This window comes from Elephas maximus, chromosome 1, assembly GCF_024166365.1.
Source record: "Elephas maximus indicus isolate mEleMax1 chromosome 1, mEleMax1 primary haplotype, whole genome shotgun sequence".
NCBI lineage: Eukaryota > Metazoa > Chordata > Mammalia > Proboscidea > Elephantidae > Elephas > Elephas maximus.
The window spans coordinates 202,420,517-202,445,147 of NC_064819.1; the positions used below are offsets into that span (position 1 = coordinate 202,420,517).

The window sequence follows — 24,631 nt, forward strand, 5'->3', positions numbered from 1 at the left end:
GTGGTTTGAACCTCCCCAGCAGCTCCATGGGAGAAAGGACTGGTGACCTGATTCCATAAAGATTATAGCCAACAAAACCCTAAAAGACAGTTCTAATCTGTCACATGGGGCCACTATAAATTGGAATCGACTCGGCAGCACCCAACAACAGCAACAAGGATGATGTACCCAAAATTAAATTAATCCGTACTTCAATATCATGGAGAGGAGTTCAAAGATATGTAATATAATGCAAGAAAAGATGCCTATGCTACCAGTGAACAAATTTTTCAAGAAATGTTCTAAAAAGCTAGACTTATATTTCCTTCCTTTTGGTACTTTACCAGTCCAGTTGCTGTGGTGTTGACTCTAACTTATGGTGATCACCATGTGTGTAGGAATAGAACAGTGCTCCCTAGGGTTTTCAATGGCTGATTTTTTTGGAAGTAGGTCTCCAGGCATTTCTCCTAAGGCAACTCTGGTGGATTTGAACCTCCAACTTTTCAGTTAGCAGCCAAGCAGCTTAACTGTTTGCACCACCCAGGGACATCTTTATTGTCTAAAACCCATTGCCGTTAAGTCAATTCTGACTCATAGTGACCCTATAGGACAGAGTAGAACTGCCCCATAGGTTTTTCAAGGCTGTAAATCTCTACAGAAACAGACTACCTCTTCCTTCCATAGAGCAACTGGTGAGTTCAAACTGCTGACCTTCTGGTTAGCGGCCAAGTCCTTAACCACTGTGCCACCAGAGTTCTTCCTTTATTGTCACAGCTCTGTTTTATTCTTGCCTTTAAGTTACCCACATTCTCCACTTTTGCTGTGAACTATATCATTGCATGAAATGTAAATGCTACTATAGAAAGGTAAGAATAAACGTAGTGGGTTCTATTTCTTTCTCTCTGTATGTATGTACAAATATAAATGTATACATATATATTATTGTAAGGGCCTTAAAAAGTGGTTATGAGGGATAAGGTCTACAGAGGGAATCGAATAAGCAAAGTTTATATAAAGATTAGAAAATGCAAGGCAAATGAAATTATTGAATCATTTTGCATGTGAAATGTTAGTTCATATAGGAACAAAATGGGACCCAAGGTTTGAACAGGTAAGGCCTTGAGTGCCAGATGCAACCATTTAATATTATCCTCCAGGCCAGTGCTTCTCAACCCTGGGGAGATTTTATAAAACACCAATGACTGAGCTCCATCTCCAGAGATTACCATTTAATGGGTCAGGGGAGAAACCAAGCCCATTTTTAAAAAGCTGTTCAGATAAATCAGCTAGAGTTGAGAACCACAGCTCTAATAGGCAATTGGAGCCATTTTCATTTTGGAGCATGATCTAGTGATTCTTAATGAAAACATGATGCACTTTTTATTGGTTATAAGGAACTTCTCCATGTTTTATAAAAATATATTTGCTCACCTAAAAATGCTACAGTGACCTTATTTCCCCTTGTTACAGATTCCACATAGCTATTTATCCACAAAATCAGTTGGTTATCTCAGGTTTTATGTCTGATTTTCCTTTCTTTGTGTGTAAACACAAGTCCTTTGAACACGATTTGAGCCATTTTTTCAGAATGTGCTTTTTTCCCTGTATACTTTCTATTGTTTACATGTTTTACATTAAATTTACTGTTTCTAAAAAACCTACTAAACCAAATCCATTGCCACTGAGTTGATTCTGATGCATAGCAACCCTACAGGGCAGAGTAGAACTGCCCCATAGGGTTTCCAAGGCTGTAAATCTTTATGGAAGCAGATTGCCACATCTTTCTCCTGTGGAGCAGCAGCTGGTGGGCTCAACTGTTGACCTTTCCATTACTAGCCAAGTGCTTTAACCACTGCACCACCAAGGCTCATCTGTTTCTAAAGGTGGCCTAAAAGCCAAGGAAGAGGTGGAGTTATTAGTGAATTCTAAATGTCACCCTTTCAGATGCTTCAATCACTTAACGTGCAAGGCCCTGCAGTTTTATCTTTGGGCTGTAATTTGTAGAAACTTTCCAGTCAAAGCTAGAGCATGAGAAGACAATTACATAACATGCTGCCTCCAAGAAGTAATCTGATTGTACTAGTATTTATTCTGAAGTTTATTGTGCTCTTAATTAAAAAAAATATATATATATATATATAAAGTCAGAATTCCTTGTGGATAGAAATTATCTCTATGGTGCTCTAAAAATTTAATCTAATATTTGAAAGGAAGTTAACAATAGCATATACTACTTTTCTCAAGCTTAATAGTTCTCTACTCAACGTATTGTACTTGACAAGCAGGCATAGAAGTTATATGATGTGGTTACAAAACATGGTCAAACAACAGTGGATACAATTATTTCTTAGACTGCACTATTATAAGAATAAAGTTTTTAAAAAAGAGAATTGTCTTTATCCAGTTAATAGAGTTTTAACATTGGTTAAAAAAAAAAATTTGGTTTCTGAAGAATTCTAGTGTTTACACATCTCTGGGGCAATTCGTAAGTATTGAGTCATTTGTCAGTGACCAGGAAATATTTTTTTTTCCTAAAAAAGAAGGCAACAGATTATAAATACATTAATATTTGGAAAATAGTGAGATTTAAAACTCCCAGATTTTCATCAGAGGCCATGTTTTTCCTGATTTCTATGCACTACCTAAAAAAAAATAAAAAAAGCAATGGGAAACTCAGAGCCAGCAGTCCAACCCTTTATAAATAATCAAACAACAATCAAGTATTTATGCAATCATTGCCACAGAAGAGCCAGAGCTGGAGTTACTTGAAAGAAACTTTTAATTTCTAAAAGTTGTAGTTTCATAAATAAAACCAATAACTATAAACTTTGGCAGGGGAAGAGTCACTCAAATGTTTTTGGAAAAAAAAATACTGTTTTATCATCTAATGCAAGATAAAGAAAACTCTTTAACTTTGCAATGCATGCTGTATATATAGTTGGGTTGGACTGGTGAATGATGTCTAAAGGGGTTGCTCAAGGTTACCGGAAAAACCCTAAGGAATTCTTGCAGCAACATCCTGAAATAAGAGCTCTCACATAATAGATTCTCTGTGGTTTCCTTCTTGAAGCAAGTTTATGTGAAGAACATGCAATCTTTAGGTACTCAGGATCAGGAGAATTGACTCATGCATCTGATTTCTTTTAGCTTTAGTTTACCCTTCAGTTTAAAGAAGAGAGTTATGAGATTTGCTTAATTTGATCTTTTTCCTCTTCCTTTGGTAATCTCCCTCCTGCATTATAAAATATATGATGCTTCCTTCATCCTTCAAATAAAAACTAAAATGAATTTTCCATGCACAGTAAGTTGTAGATGCAAGGTCAAATTTTTACATAACTGATCTGAATGCACAGAGTATAAAACTAAGAATTGAAAGAAAACAAACTCTTCTTCATTGAGAAGAATATATATGCAGTACCAATTAGAAGATTCAATTGTGTGTTCGGGGTGGTGATGATTGGCATTTGTGACTCTGGATCCAAAAGTCAGAATTTTATTTACCTGTGATTTCCCCTATAGTCTTGACCTAATTATTCTCATCATTTAACCTCTTTATTGTAATTTTTAAAAAGCTTTCTTAAATCAAGCTATAGATATAATGGTGGAAATGCGAGTTGGATTTTGTTCAATTTATAAACATTTGGAAGAATGAGAAGGCAAGAAGTCAAAGAAATTTTTTTAAAAAAGAACAATACAGGGAACCTTGCCCTACTAGTTAGTAAAAACCTAATACAGAGCCACAGTAACAAGGCAGAGTGACATAGGCTCAAGAATCAAAGGGCAGATTAAAGAAATAGAAAAGAAAATCTACAAAAAAGGCCTAACACATGTAAGCATTTTTAAACTACAAAGGTACTGTTAAAAATAAAAATAAACAAAAACAATGTACCAAACCTGATGAAATCATTTAATAAAACTAAAATTTAACTATCTCGCAAATCATCAAGAATAATAATCTTAATGGTGCTATGTCAGTGGCTTAAATAAATTTCTAGAGACCCTTGTTTAAGAGTGAAAAATTGGTCAATAGAGACGGAACACAACTCTTATGCTACATGAGCAGCTTTGTTACTATGTTGCTGTTTCATTCTGAGGCTGGTCATGGAGGGACTATTTTTTTCTTTCATCCCCTCCTCTTTTAGCAGTAATTGTGACTCCTTCCTCAAGACCTTCCCCAAAACCTTCCCTGATCCCTGGAGCGCTGGGGTGGGGAAAAAAAACTGAGATAGTGAAGAGGGAGGAGAACTCCTAACATCCATCTGAAATAACCTCAGTATTCACAGTTGATTGCTCAGAGTACAAGTACATAGGTCTTCATATCACATTCTACAGACCACGTGTGTATGTTAAATTGTGTACTCCCATGATTTTCTTTTGAATAATGGGGTTGTAAGCACGAATGGGATAGTTAAGGAGGTGATTGCATTAACAAAGCTTTTCCAAGATAATAATATATGATATAAATAACAGAATGTTGAGATAGTCATTCTTGAAATTAATAAGAACTTTAATTGATACTAGCTTTCTATAAAGTCTTGAAGATTTCAAGAGTTTAAATTAAAAAAAAAAAATCTTCTCTGGCCCCTAATTACACTTCTAGCAGTTACTCATTAAATAAACATGTTTTAAGTGCCAATTCTGTGCCAGAAAATTTTCTAGGAGGTAGTGATAGAACAATTAACAAGGCAGGCCAGCTACTTGCTCTTATGGGACTTAAATTTTAGTGAGGTCAGAGGAGAACAAACAGTAACCATGCACATAAAATAAATAAATAAATAAAATAGTAAAGAAATATAGAAAGTGATTGTTGTTGGTTGCCGTCGAATAGGTTCTGACTCATGGCCACACCACGCGTGCAGAGTAGAACTGCTCCATCGGGTTTTCAGGCTGTGACCTTTCAGAAGCAGATCACCAGGCCTGTCTTCCAAGGAACATCTAAGTGAGTTCAAACCAACAACCTTTAGGCTAGTAGTGGAGCACTTAACCATTTGGGCCAACAGTCACCTTAGAAAGTGATAAGTAGATTGAATAAAACCAGTTAGGATAATGTGTTAGAATGCGAACAGGGTGTTGTCAGGGAAGTTCTCTTTGAAGAGATGATGTTTCAGGTAATATTTGAAATGGCAAGATGGAACCTTCCACATGCAGTCCTGGAGGAACAGATACAAAGGCTCTAAGGTGGGAATGAGGTTAAAGCTGAGGGACAACCTGTGTGCTGGGGTCCAAGAGGAGTGCTGGAACCTGCTGATAACGGCATCCAGGAGCTGATTGTAGGTATCTCTTTCCAACTCCATGTTCAGTGACATCATGCTGGTAGCTTGAAATCAGCCACGGTGACAGTATTTACACCACAGAAATCAGCAAATGCTACAAACCAGGGCTTTTATTACTCTTGATTTTTACCAGCACAGTACTGGTGGGAAGAGATAAGTAGGCATAGGTCATGTTAAGAACTTTGGACTTCCATCTAAGTGTGATGGTTGACATTTTAAGGGGGGATTCATACTGTCTTGTGGAGTATGCTTTGCAGGGGGGCAGGATTTCAAGTAGGAAAACTAGTGAGAAGGCTATTGAAGCAATCTAGAGGAGAAATGACTGGGGGAAGAAGGAATCCATTGTTGCTTCCATCTTGTTGAATTTAAGATGCCTGAATTTGTTAAAGGGGAGGTTTTATTTGTGAATTTGGAATTCAGTGAAAAGGCCAAGACTGGAGATACAAATTGGGGGATCATCTGCTTATCGATGCCAACTTTCTTAAGGAAATAATCAGAACTTCAGAAAGTGACTTATAAATTAATGTAAAAGAAGGATGAAGAATGTATATATGGAATGACTGAATGAGAGAGAGAGATGAAGACATATGGAGGAAATAAGTCAAAATTTTAATAGTGGTTTACTATGACAGTGTAATTAATGGGTAATTTAAATATTCTTCTTTTATTATTATTATTTTTTTCCTTCAGACATTAACTACAACCAACAAGTTATTCTTAAAGTTAGGGAAAAACTATTAATTTTCAACAGACTATAAAAGGATTAGCTTTATTAATAATAAAATAAAATATATAAGCAGCTATGAACTGCATTTAGCTATTGATTAGCTTAACTTTCTTTTTTTGCCTAAAGACTGTACATCTCTGTAAGTGCAATGTTTTTTAATTTTGCTCTCCCATTATTAAAATAATACATGCATCTTATAGACAAATTAGGAAATCCAAAAGAATAGAGGAAAATAACAACTCACATATTACTAGGTATTCAGTTTCATTGATTCTCTCTTAATATAAAATTAACTAAAATCCACAGTTTGTGATACAATTCTATATTTTAATTATAAAAACACATGCTATTATTCCCTTAATGGTGCATTTTTATGAAGAGTTTAAAAAAGGTTCAGTGCTTTATATGGCTTCACATCTTTTGATCATGATCTATAATGTTTAGGCTATAGGATACTGCCCAGTCTAGTGTTTCACTGAAATTTTTCATTTTCACATCAATGCCATAAAACTGCAACCTTAAATTTATTACAATATTTGCATATAGGACAGCTGTTAAAACTACAGTAGTTGAAATACACTTAGGCAATAGTTACTAGGGCAAATGTGTACACACGCACATACATACTTTTATGTAAGTTATTTATTGTAAATTTGAACTTTTTTCTCTCTTGAGATTAAAAAAGGCATACGTGTTAATATTTATGTGATGAAGTTTACCCAATTCACTCACTTCACTCATGCATTTATTTATTCATATCAAGCATTTAATGAAAAGTTTATGAAGACCCTACTATGTTCCAGACAGTGCACTAAACCCAGCATAGATGAGAAGGACATTGAAAAAAAAAAAAAAATTGTCATATGGCAAGAGCTGTTGAAAGGAGATAATCAAAATACTTTGGAATCACTCAGGGGAATGAGAGAAGGTGACTTTTGGGCTGGTTGAGCTGGGTATTAGAGGACAAATGAGCATTTACCAAGCAGAGGAAATCACATTTGTACTTCAAGGAGCTATGAAAGGAGGAAGAATGATTGAGGCAGGAAATAAAGCTAGAAAAGGAAGTTAGGATCAGCTTGTGATGAGTCTTGGATGCCAAACTAAGGAATCTGGATTTCACAGCAGGTGATGGGACGTCAACAGAGGTTCTATAGACCCGAAACTGTCCTGATCAGTTTGAGCTGGAAAGATCATTCCACAGCAATGTGAGGACAGATCACATTGGGAAGACACTGATGATAGCAACACTAGTGAGGGGTTGAGTTCAGGGCAAGAGATAAGGAGAGCTTAAACTCTGGCAGTCTCCAAGGGTGGAGAGGAGTAAGGCTACTTGATAGGCAAAGATGACAATATTTGATAATTGATTGAAGGGAGGCAGGATGAGGAAAAGGAACATAAAGAATAATATTTTTTAAAAGAAACTTGGGTACAAAAATTTGGGAGATAGGGGAGTAATCTGAAGAGAGGTTAGAATCAGATTTTTTTTTTTTTTTTAAGAACAAGTGAGTTTTTCCAAGATGCATCAATTGTTCCCAAGCTACCCAGAGCAAAGGAGAATGAAGAACACCAAAGACACAAGGAAAATATTAGCCCAAGAGATAAAATGTGCCACATAAACCAGAGACTCCATCAGTATGAGACCAGAGGAGCTAGATGGTGCCTGGCTACCACCAATGACCCACCCTGACAGGGAACACAACAGAGAATCCCTGATGGAGCAGTAGACAAGTGTGGTGTACAATTCAAATTCACATAAAAAGACTAGACTTAATGGTCTGACTGAGGCTAGAGGAACTGCAGAAGACATGGCCCTGGATTCTCTGTTAACCCAGAACTAAAGCCATTCCCAAAGCCAATTCTTCAGACAAAGCTTAGACTGGACTGTAAAACATAAAACAATACTCATGAAGAGTGTGCTTCTTAGTTCAAGTAGATTAAAAAAAAAAAAAAAATTTTTTTTTTTTTTTACACGAGACTAAATGGGCAGCTCCTGTCCAGAGGCGAGATGAGAAGGCAGAAAGGGACAGGAGCTGGTTGAATGGACATGGGAAATTCAGTATGGAAAGGAGGAGTGTGCTGTCACATTACAGGGAGAGCAACTAGGGTCATATGACAATGTGTGTATAAATTTTTGTACAAGAAACTAACTTGAGCTGTAAACTTTCACCTAAAGCACAATCCAAAATTTTAAAGAAGTGAATTTTGAACATGCAGATAAAGGGGAGATACTGGAGGAAAAATAGTAATAGACTTTTCTAAATTGAAACCAATGTGCATGAAGTATTTAATGTTTGAGTTTTTCCAAGAGTTGGAGTGGGAGGAAAGGCTGATAGGAGGGCTACTTTCATGTAGACTAAGTGGACTTAAAAGGTACAGTAATGGGGATTTGAAGATGATCAGAAGTAGGTGTTTGGCACAATGAGATTTAGAACCTTGACCTACCCTCTCACATTTCAAATCACTAAAAGAGTTTCCTGCGTGGGCAAAGAACTCAACCTGAAGCAGTGGAATAGGTTGAGGCACTGTGGCTTTGCTGTGGAATAATGCCTGAAGTTACCAAAGGAGGCAGGTGCTTATGGATTTGACACTTTTTACTTAGTGGGCATTTTCCAAATAGTGTCACCACATTTAAAAGGCACGCAGACTGTATCATTGAACTACAGCCCATGTTCTGATTCTGGTTCTACCACCTTCTACAAATATGACTTTGGACAAGTCACTTTTTATTTTTGTGAGCCTCAATCTCATCCTGTATAAAATGGTGTTACTAATAAGCTCCTTGCTTACCTAACTGGGTTTGTGAGGACTAAATGACAATGCTAAGAAAAAGGGCATTGAGAACATATGCATGCTTTTTGTCATTATTATTGCTATGTTCTCTCAACTAAGGCCAAAGTACCCAAATAATCCAAGAGAAATTTCTTACTACCAAAAGATATCTATCATATTTTCTTGCAAATAATGCACGTCATCTGTGTTTGTTTGCCATCTGTTCCCCCCAACCCCGAAGCATTTTTGTAAGTGTGCTATGCTAATTTTTTTTTTATAGCAGCACTGCCCAGTGCTATGCCATCTCCATGGTTGCAGAGCGGACCGTTGTGATCCACAAGGTTTTCTTTGGCTGATTTTTAGAAGTAGGTTACCAGATCTTTCTTCCTAGTCTGCCTTAATCTGCAAACTCTCCTGAAGCCTGTTCAGCATCATAGCAACTCACAAGCCTCCACCCACAGGCAGGTGGTGACTGCAAGTGAGGCGAATTGGCTGGCCATAGAATCTGGGTCTCCTGCATGGAAGACGAAAAGTCTACCACTGAACCACCAATGCCTCCTCCTTCTACTTACCCACTCCTAATTCCTAAATTGATTGTAGCCACCGAGGCTAACATGTAAAGTAGGAGATTTCAGGGAGACCTGATCCAAACTGTGCGCTCTGCTTTTATGTTTCCCAAGGGAAAAGGGGAAAAAAAGGGACCCACATTCATACACACTGCCTCCTCAACACTTCCCTTAGGATGACCTCAAATGTTCCATGTGATCTAACCTTGCTGCCCTCACCCGCTCAGCTCCAGCCCCACTGGCCTCCATGCCAAGCTCCCACCTGCCTCAACCCTGCTCACACCTCACCTCATCAGAGAAACCTTCTCTGACTACAACATATGCAATACCAAAACATGCCCCCAATTTCCTTCGCTTTTCCTTGTGCTGCTTCACAACACCAGCTGATGTAAAATACGTATGTTTCTGATCTGTCCCCCTTCACATCAGTGTAAGCTCCAGAAGAATAAGACATTGTCTTGTTTACCATTGTATCCCCTGAGCTTGGTTTATGGAGGACATTCAGTAAATATTGTTGAATAAATGCATCTGTAAAATAGGTATATTAATTTTCAAACTTCCTGTGTTGTTACGAAGATTAAAAAAATTAAAAGACATAACGTAGTATGAGGACTATTACTCAGGATTGAAAGAAAGAAAGAATACAAAATTCAGGCAAAATGGGCTTTAAAGTAACAGAGCAAAAGTGGGGCAGGGCAGAGCAAGGTCAGGGAAAAGCACAGCAGGGAAAGTGGCAGATTTTAATAGGATGACCAACTCATCTCGGTTTACCTGGACTTTTCTAGATTTAGGACTCAAAACTCCTTATCCTATGCAACCCTTCAGTCCAAACTGAGACCTTTTGTAACCTGGGTTCTGTAGTCATATGTCCCTTTGGGTATGAATTCTCAATCTACACTTAATTTAATTTATCATCTATAATTGGGGGCTGGGAGGCCCTGGGTGATATAAACACCTGCTAACCAAAAAGTTGAAGGTTTAAGTTCACCCAAAGGTGCCTGAGAAGAAAGGCCTGGAGATCTACTTTTCAAAAGTCAGCCACTGAAAACCCTATGGAGCACAGTTCTGCTCTCACACTTACGGGGTCACCATGAGTTGCAGTCAACTCGACAGCAGCTGGTTAATTGGGGATGGAAATACCCGGATCAAAGTTTTGTAGAGGTTTCTTTAAAAGGACTATATGTAAAACACTTAACACATTGTCTGGCAAATAGTGAGTGCTGGGTAAATAGCAAGTGGTATTAATAAAGTGCCTGACTTATAATTGGCACTCAATAAATGTCAGCTTAAAGACGAGAGACGATGCCAAGTCTTGAGTGTTTTCTGTAACTTGGATGATGATTTTTCGTAACAGGATTATGCTATCTCACAAGGTATGATAAAGAGCACTTCACGGTAAAATTTTAATGCCAAATTTGCCATTCTGTTCTCAGAATGTTCATCATGATTTCTTCATCTGGAAAAAAACTTTTTTTTCGTAGACTTTATTATTACTTAAAAAAAATTATGTAGTGTAATAAAAATAAAATTTTTATTAACGCTTATATATCATTTTATATGTTTTTAAATGTCACTTAAATATTCCTACCTCTCATTATCAAGAATTTATTCAAAGTCCTTCAAATGAGGTTTGTATAAGATAGGAATATCATATTTTAGGAATACATAATTCTTCTCATCAACAAAAACAAAATGTTCCAACCACTTTTATGAAATAAAAGCCCTTAAAATAGTCACTTGGAGTTGATTTGAAAAAAAGTTCTCTTGTCTGTTTCTGTTAATGCCCACATGAGTTTTACTAGTTGCAACTGAAATCACAAAAACCAGGGTTTGATGCTTTGCTGGCAAGAAGCCAGGATAATGAAATTAATAACATATGCTGAAGAACCCATTTGTTACAATTTTTCCATTAAAAAAAAGAGGAGGCAGCTCAAAGCTACTGACAGGGCTTTCTCCCCTACCCCCGCCCCTTTATTTTCTTTTCCTTTTAATATGTCTGAACGTTCAAGCCAAGAGTTCTTAGTTACTCTCACAATTTGTGTAACTTCAACATTTAAGCAATCCTGTAGCTTCTAGGCAGGAAAATTTTTTCTTGTTGGTATTTTTGTAAGGTTTTTTAGGCAGGAGTTTAATTCTGTGAGTCTCTGTCAACTAGGGACACTCTTCAATTTGGAGCCGAAGACTGAACTAGGGCCACTTACTAAGACATAGTTTCAGACATGTTGACTGGTTTCACCTGCCGGAGCCTAACACAGAACTCTTCTACATGTGGCTCTAGAATCAGACCTTGTTACCAAGGACGTGAGCATCTTATTTAAAGAAGAACCACCTGAAGCTCTCTCTTAGAACTTCTTCACCCTCACTTTACACCCACTGCTAGCAAGACGGGTAATCTAATCTTCTAGTATATAATGAAGAGCTGTTACCTGCTCTCCAGTCTGCCCCCAACTCACGGCATTCCCATGCACACTGGAATGAACCACTGCCCGGTCCTGAAGATCTGACTCTTGTGATCCACAGGGTTTTCGCTGGATGAGTTTTGGAAGGAGATCTCCAGGGCTTTGTTCCTAGTTCATCTTAGTCTGGAAGCAAACTACTGAAACCTGTTCAGCATCATAGCAACATGTAAGCCTCCAGTGACAGAGTGGTGGTGGCTGCACATTGAACCCAGTACCACATGGAAGGTGAGATCTACCACTGAGACACCGATGCCTGTCATATAATAAATGAGTGCAGCAAATTAGGAGGAAAGAAACAAGTAGACCGATAGCAGCAAAAAGCAACAACTGAAAGGTGAGCAGGAGTCAGAGGCATGCTAAAATAAGGCAAGCTGAAAAACACAGTACTGTCCATCACTGCTAGATGAAGAGCTTTTACCAATTCAACAGTTTGGTAGGACATCATACGATTTCAGGAGGCCCTGAGTTACTGATGTATAGTGATAGATGCATATGTATGTATGTCTGAGACATAAGGAAAGGTCAACCTCAGTATTCACTGTTTAAGAACATGGGCAAAACTATCATGCATTTTTTCCACATTTGTTAAAGTGATATATATACACACACATATATATTTATACTATTGTTGTTGGTTGCCATTGAGTCAATGCTGACTCATGGTGACCCCACGTGTGCAGAGTAGAACTATTCCATAGGGTTTTAACGGCTGTGACCTTTCAGAAGCAGATCTGTCTTCTGAGGTACCTCTGGGTGGATTATAAACTGCCAACCTTCTGGCTACTAGCAGAGCGCTTAACTGTTTGCACCACCCAGGGAGCCATATGTATTGTTGTTGTTGTTAGGTACCATTGAGTTGGTTCCAACTCATAGCGACCCTATGCGCAACACAATAAAACACCGACCAATTCTGTGCCATCCTCACAATTGTTGCTATGCTTGAGCCCACTGTTGCAACCACTGTTAATCCATTTCATTGAGGGTCTTCCTCTTTTTCGCTGACCCTCTACTTTATTAAGCATGATGCCCTTCTTCAGGGACTGGATAATGTGTCCAAATTATGTAAGAATTGGTCTCACCACCCTTGCTTCTAAGGAGAATTCTGGTTGTCTTTCTTCCAAGACAGATTTGTTAGTTCTTTTGGCAGTTCATGGTATATTCAATATTCTTTGCCAACACCACAATTCAAAGGCGTCAGTTCTTCGGTCTTCCTTATTCACTGTCCAGCTTTTGCATGTGTATAAGGCAATTGAAAACACCATGGCTTGGGTCAGGCGCACCTTAGTCCTCAAGGTGATATCCTTACTAGTATATTTATTTTATATATATATTAGTTTCTCTCAAGAAACTAATATACTAAAAATTTAGTGAAAAGCTGAGAAGATAAAACACGATATGTGGAGTGTAGGGGACTGAGGGAGGAAGACCAGTTAGGACACTGCACAGCCAAGAGAAATGCTGGGAGGCCAGTGGGAGCAGGGGAGCATCAGAGAATGATGAGCTAGAGGAGAAAAGGGCTTTGCCAAAGGGACGATGGGGAGAACTTTGAAGACCCAGTGCAGTGATATTAAAATATTATGGAGGTCAGAGTCACCAGTGCAGCAGCTCCTTGTTTTGGGGGCCTAGATTATTTCACTTAGAGTAGCCTAATAAACACCAATACTCCTGAATACCTTGGGTTTATCTCCTTTGTTGTTGTTATTGCTATTAGCTGCCACTGACTCACGGTGACCCCATGACTCACAGTAACCCCATGCACAGTAGGATAGAACCATTGTGCTCCATAGAGCTTTCATTGGCTGATTTTCAGAAGTAGATTATCAGGCCTTTCTTTCTAGTGTGACTGAACCCGGATGCTCCGTTGAAACCTGTTTGACAACGTGTAAGCCATCACTGTAGATGGGCAGTAGCTGCACTTAAGGAGCATTGGCCAGGAACTGAAACCCAGTTTCCTACATAGAAGGTGAAGATTCTACTACTGAACCACCTGCCTTCTAGGTTTCTCCCTACCCCCACCTAATATTCTTATTTGTGATCCAAATGCCTTTGCTACTACTAGATATTAGGACCCTTGAGGGTGGCACCAAGCCAGTGCAAGGCACAGATGATTGTAATGAATGCTTTTTTAATAGATAAAAAATACAATTTAGAAAGCATTGGTAAGCTGAAAAAGGTCTACTTTATAGCTCCACCAAGTGCCTTACATACAGAGCATAGAATATTGGAGGAGTCATCATGAGTTATTCTTTTTTCCTCTTTGGATTTAAGAATAAACAACGTCAACAAAATTCAAGTAAAGATTCTTTCCAATCAAAGAAGATCCACAGCATTTAGTTAAAGGGTCTTAGTGTCTATCACTCTATTTGAGATGTAAGAAGTGAGGGGAGAGGGGAAGGGAAGCTGGTGTTAAAGGCATGCCATCTTCCTGAAGTTTCCCCATGCACACCACCAACTTCTCCAAGTTATATGACTGCATTAGGTGGATGGGAGGGGGGAATGGAGGGAGAAGTCATATTTTAGTTGAAGGTTGCCATGATATCGAATAGAAGTCTGTTCATTGTCTGTAATTCAGACAGTTACGTAGGCATTTGAGCTGTGAAGCACAGATTAAAAACAGCATTTCTTGGGTGCTATCTGTTCCAGTGACGAAAAGTGATTAAACACCATATAGAAAAATTCTTTTGGAGGGAATATGAAAGCTTTTCTGGGGACACATGGCTGATTTCAGTAAGAAAGGACATGTGACTGAAAAAAGGAAATCACAGCTGTGTCTGTGACAGAGTCACTATATGGAAGGAAGAGCACAGAGAAACTGAATGACATAAATGGTCAGTGAATGGGTACCCAGAATCAATGAAGGGCAAGAAGGAAAAAGGGAGTGTAATGAATAATATTGTTGTTGTTAGTTGCTGTTGGCTCTGACTCATGGCGATTTTATGTGTAACAGAAAGAAATGTTGCCAGTCTTGTGCCATCTCCATGATTGTTGGTACGCTTGAGTCCATTGTTGTGACTACTGTGTCAATCCATCTCATTGAGGGTTTCCCCACCCTCTACTTTACCAAACATAATGTCTTTTTCTAAGGATTGGTCTTTCCTGATGACATGCCCGAAGCAAGCAATTCAAAGTTTCACCATCCTTCCTTCTAAGGAGGCTTCTGGCTGTATTTTGAACAATATCTTAAAAACATCAAACCCTTTGCCTTCAAGTTGATTCTGACTCATAGCGACCCTATAGGACAGAGTAGAACTGCCTCATAGGGTTTCCGAGGAGCGCCTGGTGGATTCGAACTGCTGACCTTTTGGTTAGCAGCCATAGCTCTTAACCAGTACACCATCAGGGTTTAATATAGTTGTGGCCAAATAGGGTAGACATTGAATGCCATAACGTGTAATTGAGAGAAAAGAGTAATAACAAGTTGGGAAATAAGCAGTGTATAACGTAACGCAATGTGCATGGAAAGAATGATCTGTGGCAAAGGCCTTGGTATATGGAGGCTATAATGCTGAAAGTTCCTCATAATTTTCCATAAGGACTTAAAAACTCATACGAGGAAAACAAAATCTGACTAAATAAGTTTTAAACCTGTCGAGGAACAAAAAGTACCTTTACTGTCCAATGGGACATTAATGTAATAAGAATAAGAATGGTTAAGTCCGAGCTAATAAGGCAGTATGGAATAAGACCCAGGATTCTAGCAAACCAGAATAAATATAGAAACTATAAAGATGTGGAAAAATCCCAAATATTTCTGTAACTTATATACAAAAGGGATCTATGGCAACCAAAGCAAAATCAGTGCAGGATAAAGGAGCATTGGGGAAATCATAAAGCAGAATCAAAGATTGCCTCATCACCAAAGACAAGAAAGGCTTGCATAACTTTAAATATTTTATACTCCACACTAGCAAATACATTATTATATAACAGGCACTCTTCAAGGCGCCATGGTGGCACAGAAGTTAAGTGCTCAGATGCTAACCAAAAGGTCGGCACTTTGAACCCACCAGCTGCTCCACAGGAGAAAGAGGTGGCAGTCTGCTTCCGTAAAGATTCACAGCCTTGGAAACCCTATAGGGGCAGTTCTACTCTGTCCTACGGGGTCACTGTGCATCAGAATAGACTGGATGGCAATGGATTATTGGTTTGGAGGCACTCTACGCAGCACTTCACAAATGTGAAATCATGAAACTCTCACAACAGTCCTGTAAGATAATTACTATTATCCCAAGATGAAATGAATGCGTGAAGAAACTGACGTCCTGGGAGTTTTAAGTTTCTTTTTCAAGATAACTAGCCAGTAAGCGGCACAGCAGTGTTGGAACTCAGGGAGTCCTACCCCAGAACCCATACTTTTAACCTATATTATACTTAGTAACTTTTGCCCTCAGCCATAGCATCCCATACAGCCTGGAAGCTAGCTAGTACTTTTTTATCCTCTGGGAGCACCCTCCATTATTATATTTAAATGTATTTATCCTCATCTCTTTTTCCTTTCATTCATAAAGCAAGCATTTAATGACTATCTACTCTGTCCACTGTCACCTGGGTGATGCAAAACAGTTAAGTGCTCAGCTACTGAAGGTTGGTGGTTCAAGTCCACCCAGAGGCACCTGAGAAGAAAGGCCTGGCAATCTACTTCCGAAAGGTCACAGTCACTGAAAACCCTGTGGAGCACAGTTCTACTCTCACACCCTAAATCAGCCATTGAAAATGCAATGGACATGCATGGGGTGGCCTTGAGTAGGAATCGAAGGCAACTGGTTTGATTTTTTTAGTTTACTGCAAACCAAAAGTGTAAAATAAAGGTCCTACTTTCAAGGACCATGTATTAATTAGAGAAGGCAAACTTCTGTAACAAATAATCCCCAAATTTTAGTTACCGCAATAAAATGCCATTTTCATTGCAATGAGGCTTGCATGGAAGAGGGAGGCAGAAATTCTCCTTCAGTCAGGAACACATACTTCCTCCATCTTGGGCCATGCTTTCCTCTGGGAGTCCTGTCCATTCACCCACCCGGTGGGGAAAGAGGAGAATCACCTCCGTAAGCTTTGCAAGGGCCAGGCTGGAGCCTGCGCACACCATTTCCACGGCCATTTCACCAGCAGGAACTCAGCTACAGGTGTGCACCTGACGGGAAGATGGTGCTCAGGAGGAAGAACACAAGAAATTTCTGCTGTAGTACAAAGTCGGGAAAAGACCTTGCTGCTGCCATTTAATCCTGGTATCAGTTGTATCAATCTGGATTTGGATGGGAAAAGAGAAACTGCTCTAGGATGTTCAAGTGGGGAGGGATTTAATACACGGTGTTGGAGACCTAGAAAGCATTTTAAGGCTGAGGAAGCTGCTGGTAATATTCGGGAGATCAAGAAGGGCAGGAATCTCAGGCAGCCACTGCTGATGGCTTCACTGCCTTTAGCCCTGAGGTGGGTGATTTCCAGGAAGGGCTAGGAAAATCATCACATCTGCCCTCTCCCAAACCCCACATTTCTCCCCACCACTAAGAGAGCTGTAATGGAGCTTCCTCTCTTCCAACGTGCAAATCTCACACCAGGGCCTTTCACTGGCAGGCACTACCCTGGACCCTGAAGGCAGGGACATCTAGGAAACGTGGCTTTCAAGCCTTCAGCTCCTGCAATAGAGGAAGGAGCAAAGAAGGGAGTGGAAATGGCTCCAAGATTTCAGTAGACAGTCCAACACAGGGAGGCATTATTCTTCTTTCTAAATGTTTTACTTTGGAAATGAGAAAATGGTGTGTTAGAATCCTATATGTTAAAACTGTGTTCATTCACTCATTCATTCGTATTTGTTAAACTCCATTTTATGTTTCAGAGCCTCTTTAAAAGTGTAAAAAGTACAGTACTAAGGAGGTTACCATCACATTTGTACTTGAGAAGTTGTGCTTAATTTGGGGTTAAGATTGATTTGTTTCCTAATAGTTTCTGAGGAAACTGCAGTGGATCCTGCTCTTTATAATGAGGGCTTCTTTTTTTTTTTTTTTTTAATTTTCTGGTTGTTCTTATTTTAAACCATATATTCACTTTATTTTTAATAACCTTCGATGTGGTTGTTTTACTATTCATTGTGCCTAAATAGTACCACCCTTAGTTGTTCATTATGTCGGGAGGACTACAGACAAGCAAGTACTGATGCAGACCACTATGTCTAAACATAACCAGCCGGGGTCTAGGGCAATGCCGAAACGCAAGCCCCTGACAGTGCCTGCATATAGAAACCCCTGGTGCAAAACCGCTGGTGCAAAGATCACCTTCTGGCCAGTGAGCTTGGCCACTTGGCTCTGTAGGACCTAATCAAGTGTGACAGCTCTAGGTGTCAGGGTGGGCAAACTCTGAGTATGTCTGGCTTAACTGTCTTCTATGGGACTGAAGGCAGAATGGAAGTATTTTGCCTTCATTATGAATGCAAAATGTTTGCTAACATTTGCTAAAAAGGGTAATAATAGTACTGATTAAACTTACATAGTGTTACTTATCAGACACTGGGTATCTACTTACCCCTTGAGGTTGTTGTTGTTAGGTGCCATCGAGTCAGTTCCAACTCATAGCGACCCTGTGCACAACAGACTCTTTGAGGTAGGCTCTATTATTATCCACATTTTACAGCTATACAAACTTGAGACACAAAGAAGTTAATAACTTAGCCAGTTACAGGTGGTAAGTGATGGAGTTGAAGCAGTCTGGTTTCAGAGTCCAAGTTTATAACCACTGTGACAATATATGTTTCACATCTGTAGTATTATTTTGTCTGCCTCAGTGCACATGAATCATCTGCTTATGTGGTCAAAAATACCATGCTTACTGGATATAAGAAGAGATGAAATCAGCCACCTTATCTATTTTTACAACTCTGAGTTAAGGAAGTAAAGCTACTCTTTCCCTTGAGTGCTCCCCATCCTGGTCAGAAATGATTGGCCTCCTGTTAGAATTAGGGTACAAGCAGGAGTGGGAGACATGGGGGATGGGCTATACTGAGGCTTTCTCCAGGAACCTCTGGCTGTTAAAATAAGAAATCCACATATCATGAATTAGAACATAAATACACAGTTACCTTAAAGGTTCAGGAGAGCTCAAGGCCATCAATAGAGGATTCTATTGTAAACCAATTATCTAGCTGTAATTTTAATGTAAGTCTATCCATATCTATGTAATATGTCATTTGTAAAGCACTTTTTGTAATAGGAAAAGATTGGAGTCAATATGAATAGCTATCAATAGTGGTTAAAAATCGTAATAGGAGTTACCTGTTGGGGTGATGGAAACTGAGCAGATGAGGAATAGAATGGGAGAAAGACTCTTCACTGTGCCTTTATATCCTTTTTAATGTCTGAACTATGGAAATATGTTCCTAAAAGAAACATTTCTTGAATACTTGGATATACACCACTAGAACTAGGCACCATGGATAGGGGAGGACAGAAAACACAGGGTTCTCCAAATATTTATTTAGACAAAAAAGCATACACCACTTGGCACTTACATAGTGAGAAACCTACAACTAAACACAAATTAGGACAAGACAAACTGCTGGCATAAGTGCTAAGGGCATACAGAATAGTGGCACGCAGAACATTTGCTGAGTATAATCAGAGATGTCTTCCTGTGGGAATTGAATTGCAGGTCTTGGTCTGAGAGACAAGAGATATGATGTTATAAACAGTGTGGCCTTGCACATGCAACATTATGGAAACTACCATTAAGTACAGAGCATCCAACTGAACCCTTTAAAGTCATTGAGTAGAACTGAGGCACTGGTCCCCTAAGAAGAGGGTAGAATATCCATAGCTTGAGTCTCTCATCACAAGAACAAGGGAAAGGGGGCATATTCATCTTATTTAGGTAGGGGTTAAGCTTGGTCTTAGTTTGAATTTATTTTGTGCCCTTTTGAGTGAAAATCGACTCTACAACGGGTTTGTTTTTTGGTTTCGGTATCATACCGAAATCTTTATTATCTGTAACAGCTTTTAGTCAATGCTCATGGGCATTCCCAGTAGAAATTTATATCATTTACAAAAAGTAATAATTTTACTTCTTTTCTTCCAATTTTTAGGAGCCCTGGTGCACAGTGGTTAAAGCACTCAGCTGCTAACCGAACAGTTGGTGGTTTAAACCCAGCAGCCAATCCGAGGGAGAAGGATGTGGCAGTCTGCTTTCCTAAAGATTTTCATCCCTGGAAACCCCATGGTGCAGTTCTACTCTGTTCTGTAGGGTTGCTGTAAGTTGGAATTGACTCAACAGCAGTGAGTTTTTCCAATTTTTATATCTCTCATTTCTTTCTCTGTTGTAATTGCATTGTCTGATAATTGCCGATACAATTTAAAGTAATAGTAATGATACTGGATATCCTTCTTGTTCCTGATTAAGGTGGCTGGCTTCTAGCTGACTGTTGAGCTGAGATATATTTTATTATGTCAAGGAGCTATTCCTATTTTCTTAAGAGTTTTTTCTTTTAATAAGAATGAATGCTGAATTGTGTTAAATATTTTTTCAGCATCCATAAAAATGATCTTTTTCTTTTAGACCTATGGATACAACAAATTATACTATTACATTTCCTACTATTAATGCACCCTTGCATATCTAGAATGATCTCTTCTAGATTATAATATTCTATGATTTTCTGTGCTACTTTATTCTTTTTATCAATATTTTATTCTAGTTTTTTAAAATTAATATTCATAAATGAGAGTTCTATGTAGTTTTCATTCTAGGGATTGTAGCTGACAGACTTTAAGATGGTCTTCTGGTATTCATGCCTTTTATAATCTCCTTTCCTTGAGTGTGGCGGAATTGGTGAATTGCTTCTAAGCAATAGAATATGGCAAAGGCGATAGGATGTCATGTCCATGATTACATTATAGGTTTCAAGCTATACAAATCCTGTAAACCTGGTGCTGCTTGTGGTTGTCTTTCTCACATGGGAAAAGGTCTGCCTAAGAATGAAGTCCACACAGGAAAAATCAGGCTAAGAGATGGAGGGAGAGAGAAGAATTCTTGATGACAATGCCTGAGTGCCTAGATCCAAGTATGCCTGAAACTAGTTCCAGTATCTGTTGCTATGTGAGCCAATAAATTCTGTCTTTTGCTTGAGTTAATTGAATTGAGGTTTTTTCACTCACAACCCAGATTCATGACTGGTTCCAAGATCTTTAGACTTTCCATATGTATAATTTATTTAGAGGATTTTTTCTCTAAGATTAAAAATATTTTTCTATTATAGTGACCCATGAATCTGAGATCTAAGAGACTTTACTATGTCTCATTTAGATTATACTTTCATAAGTGTCAAACTTTATCTGAAAATTTTTTTTTCTTATTGGATCATTAAAAATCACTCATAGATTTCTACACATTAAAAAACACTATTTATTTCAAGGAAATTTACTCGATTAAGATTAAGCATTTATGGGATTTTCTGAAGGATGCAAAGCAATTTACCTAATATTTTGAACTCCTTTTATGTTTTTCCTCAGATGTAGCTAGGATTTTCAGAATGTATGTCCAATAGTTTGCTACTGATTAAAATATGGCAAGGTGACATCATCACTTTCATCCCTAGGAGGTAAACTTGCCTTTGGTACATGTGCAATGCCAGACCAGCAATTATCTTCCTGTGATTTCAGAGCCAGAAGGAAATAATTGCAGCTGTCTGTGCCACTAGTCCTGAGCGATTATGAATGCTGAGTATGGTCACACCACCTCCAATGACTACTTGGTGGGAAATGTGGCTTTTTCAGAAACTGAGAATGCAAAGAAACCGGTATAGAAGCACTGTTGCTTATTTAAAAGCAAGATTTATAATCTATACATCTGGCCCTTTGGGTCATCAAGCAAGATTTTCTATACCCAATGCAAGAAAAGTTGTGTTTCAAAATTAGATGGGTTTTAGGATCTACTATCATCCTAAGGGATCCCTGAAATAAAGAATTGCCCTTTTATTCAAAACTGACTCCCTAATAAGCACATTTACTTCATGCGTGATTTCTACATGCCTGTTTTTCTTTAATTAGAAAAAAGTCTGAAATGAAAGAGGATTTGGTCAATACCTTTAATATGAAAGTCGTTTGGCAATGGCTATATGTTAAAACTTTTCTACTGTATTGATCAATAGTCCTTAGATAAATAAATTACCATGGACAAATTAATAATATAGTACATATATAGTGTTGTTGTTAGGTGCCAAGAAGTTGCTTCCAGCTCATAGCAACCCTATGGACAACAGAATGAAACACTACCCAGTCCTGTACTATTCTCACAATTATTGCTATGCTTGAGTCCATCACTGCAGCCATTGTGTCAGTCTATCTCATTGAGGGTCTTCCTCTTTTTCGCTGACCCTCTACTTTCCGAAGCATGATGTTCTTCTCCAAGGACTGGTCCCTCCTGATAACATGTCCAAAGTACATGAGACGAAGTCTTGCCATCCACACTTCTAAGGAGACTCCTGGCTGTGTCTCTTCCAAGACAGATTTGTTTGTTCTTCTGGCAGTCCATGGTATACATATATATGTAATACCTCTAAATGTCTTATTCTTTAGGAGTTTACATGCCGAGATAGATGATCATGGAAAGAGGTAACTTATCTTGTGTTAATAAAGAAATCTCATTTTCCACAAATATAATAAAAAATAAATACATATTTACTTTTTACTTTACCTATAACAAAAGACTGAGACATGGTGGCGATGCTGAATTCTGAGAATTGAAGCTCTCCCAAGGGTTCACTAGTTTAGAGTGGTTGTCCTGAGCCCTGCGGCCTAATGGGTCTGGGCTACTGGGCCTGAGCTATATCTAAAGGAGGAATGTGGGGGTTTGTAACTCCACAAGCCAGCGCTAAAGGGAGCCCGAGGATTCCAGCCACATAATTAGTTCTGAATTCTGTCCTCCTTTCCTATCTTCAAGACAAATGGGTATACATACCCATTCCATTTCTCTAGACACACCGTAGATAGTTCTGTTGTGTTTAGTTCTCTCCTTTTAACCTCTCCACAGTGTTGATCTTAACCTTATTTGAACTGGCAATCACAATGGGGTAAGAGAGCACTGACCAGATGTGGGAGCCCCAGTATGGTCCAGAATTTGTCAAGAGTAGCATTATAGATAATGATATATTTGACCCAGGATTTGGAAGGGAGATTATAATGAAAAAAAAAAAAAAATTTTTTTTTTTTTTTATAATGAAAGCTAACATTTATTGGGTGTAAAAAAAAAGGTTTTTTTTTTTTTTTTTTTTACTATTTACTAGGCAATGTTATTAGGAGTTTATATCTAGTAATGCATTTAATTAAAGTATCATAATTAAATAACAGTAACTATATGATAAGTGGGTTCCTTGGGTGGCAGAATGGTTAAGCGCTAGACTAATAAAAGAAAGGTTAGCTGTTCAAACCCACCCAGAGACCTTGAAAATGAAGCCTAGCAGTCTGCTTCTAAAAGGTCACAGCCTTGAAAACCCTATGGAGCAGTTCTGCTCTGTACATTGGGGTTGCCATGAGTTAGAATCAATTCAAAGGCAACTAACAACATCATAAAATAAGTGCTGAAGTTATTCCCATTCAACACAGAAATTATTCCCATTTTTACTGAGAGATTCAACAAATTGCCAGATTTTTTTTTTTTTAATAAGTAGGAGATTTGGAATTTAATCCCAGACAGTTTGGCTTCAGAGTGAAGGTTTTTAATTACTACACCCTTATTTATGGTCTTTGGTTCACTTGCATGTGAAAGAGTTTTGAAGAAAAGACAACATGAAGCAATATTCACTGGTGGAAAAGAAAGGTTGACCCCTAAAGGCAAGCCATCCAAGACCAGGAAGAAGTTACTGAGAAGGAGCTAGATGGGAAAAACTACAAAATTTGCTGTTTTCTAATCTCTCTCTCCCTCTCTTTAAATGAGTCAGAAGGTATTAACAAACCCAGAGGCAGGATTTGGAAGGAGAAGAAGTGAACAGAGAAGATGGGAAAGGGAAAAGACATTTATCTTTTCACTCTTAATGGAGAGTGAATTTCAAACACAAATGACTCAAACTTCATCAAGTTGAACTGAGAAACAGATTTCCAGGAACCATGTCATTCAGTAAGCTATCAAAAGGTCAAATTGATATCCACTGCCTTCAGCCTCAGTGATTTGGTTTGAATTCATTACAAAAATAGCTTCCCTGGTAAATAAACACACAAAAACTGAAAAATAAAGCAATAGGCAATGTGTTTCTGATTAAACTTAACTACCACATATCTTTGTACCACATATCTAATTACATTAATATAATTTTGGAAAAGGGAGTTTTAGCATTGAAATTAAGTAAGTGCTAAACTTACCCTAGTTTATTTAATATAAACTTCCAACATGAAAACACAAAGAACATTTTAAGCTTTTCACAGTATGCTCTGGTGATGTTTGTGTGTTTATGTATTTTAATTATCAGTATGTCATTGGTCATTTCAACATTAAAAGGGGCATACGTAGGCAAGATGAAAATGGTATGTCCTACTTTAAATGTATTTTAAGGTAACTAGAGTTTTTTCTTTGTTCTAGTTTAAAAAAAAAAATCTTTTGATGGTCGTCAATAGTACTCAAGGCACTCCTGACAAGCCTGAATGTTTGGTATGATATAATGGGATATTCTGAAGAGATGATGTCAGTATTGTGTTGGGCAGGGGACCTAGGAATGTCTGAATCCTGTGCCGGACCAATAACTCCTCCAGTGAGGTCCCTGGGAGAGATACATGTACAAGACAATGACTGGCAAAAGCAAGAAGTAATGCTTTATATTATTAGCTAGGCTAATAATAGTCTAATGCAGAACTCCAGTGAGTTAGGATGGATAATCCACAGGAGTCC

At 38.3% G+C, this 24,631-nt stretch overlaps 1 long non-coding RNA gene across 1 annotated transcript in view; it reads left to right on the plus strand.

Moving 5' to 3' along the window:
- LOC126085781 (uncharacterized) overlaps positions 1-24,631 on the plus strand; it is a 128,371-nt gene that overhangs the window by 48,686 nt on the left and 55,054 nt on the right. The window contains exons 3-4 of the long non-coding RNA XR_007519350.1: positions 11,835-11,998; positions 19,842-20,031. This is a non-coding gene — a long non-coding RNA (uncharacterized LOC126085781). The remainder of the gene's footprint in view (positions 1-11,834; positions 11,999-19,841; positions 20,032-24,631) is intronic.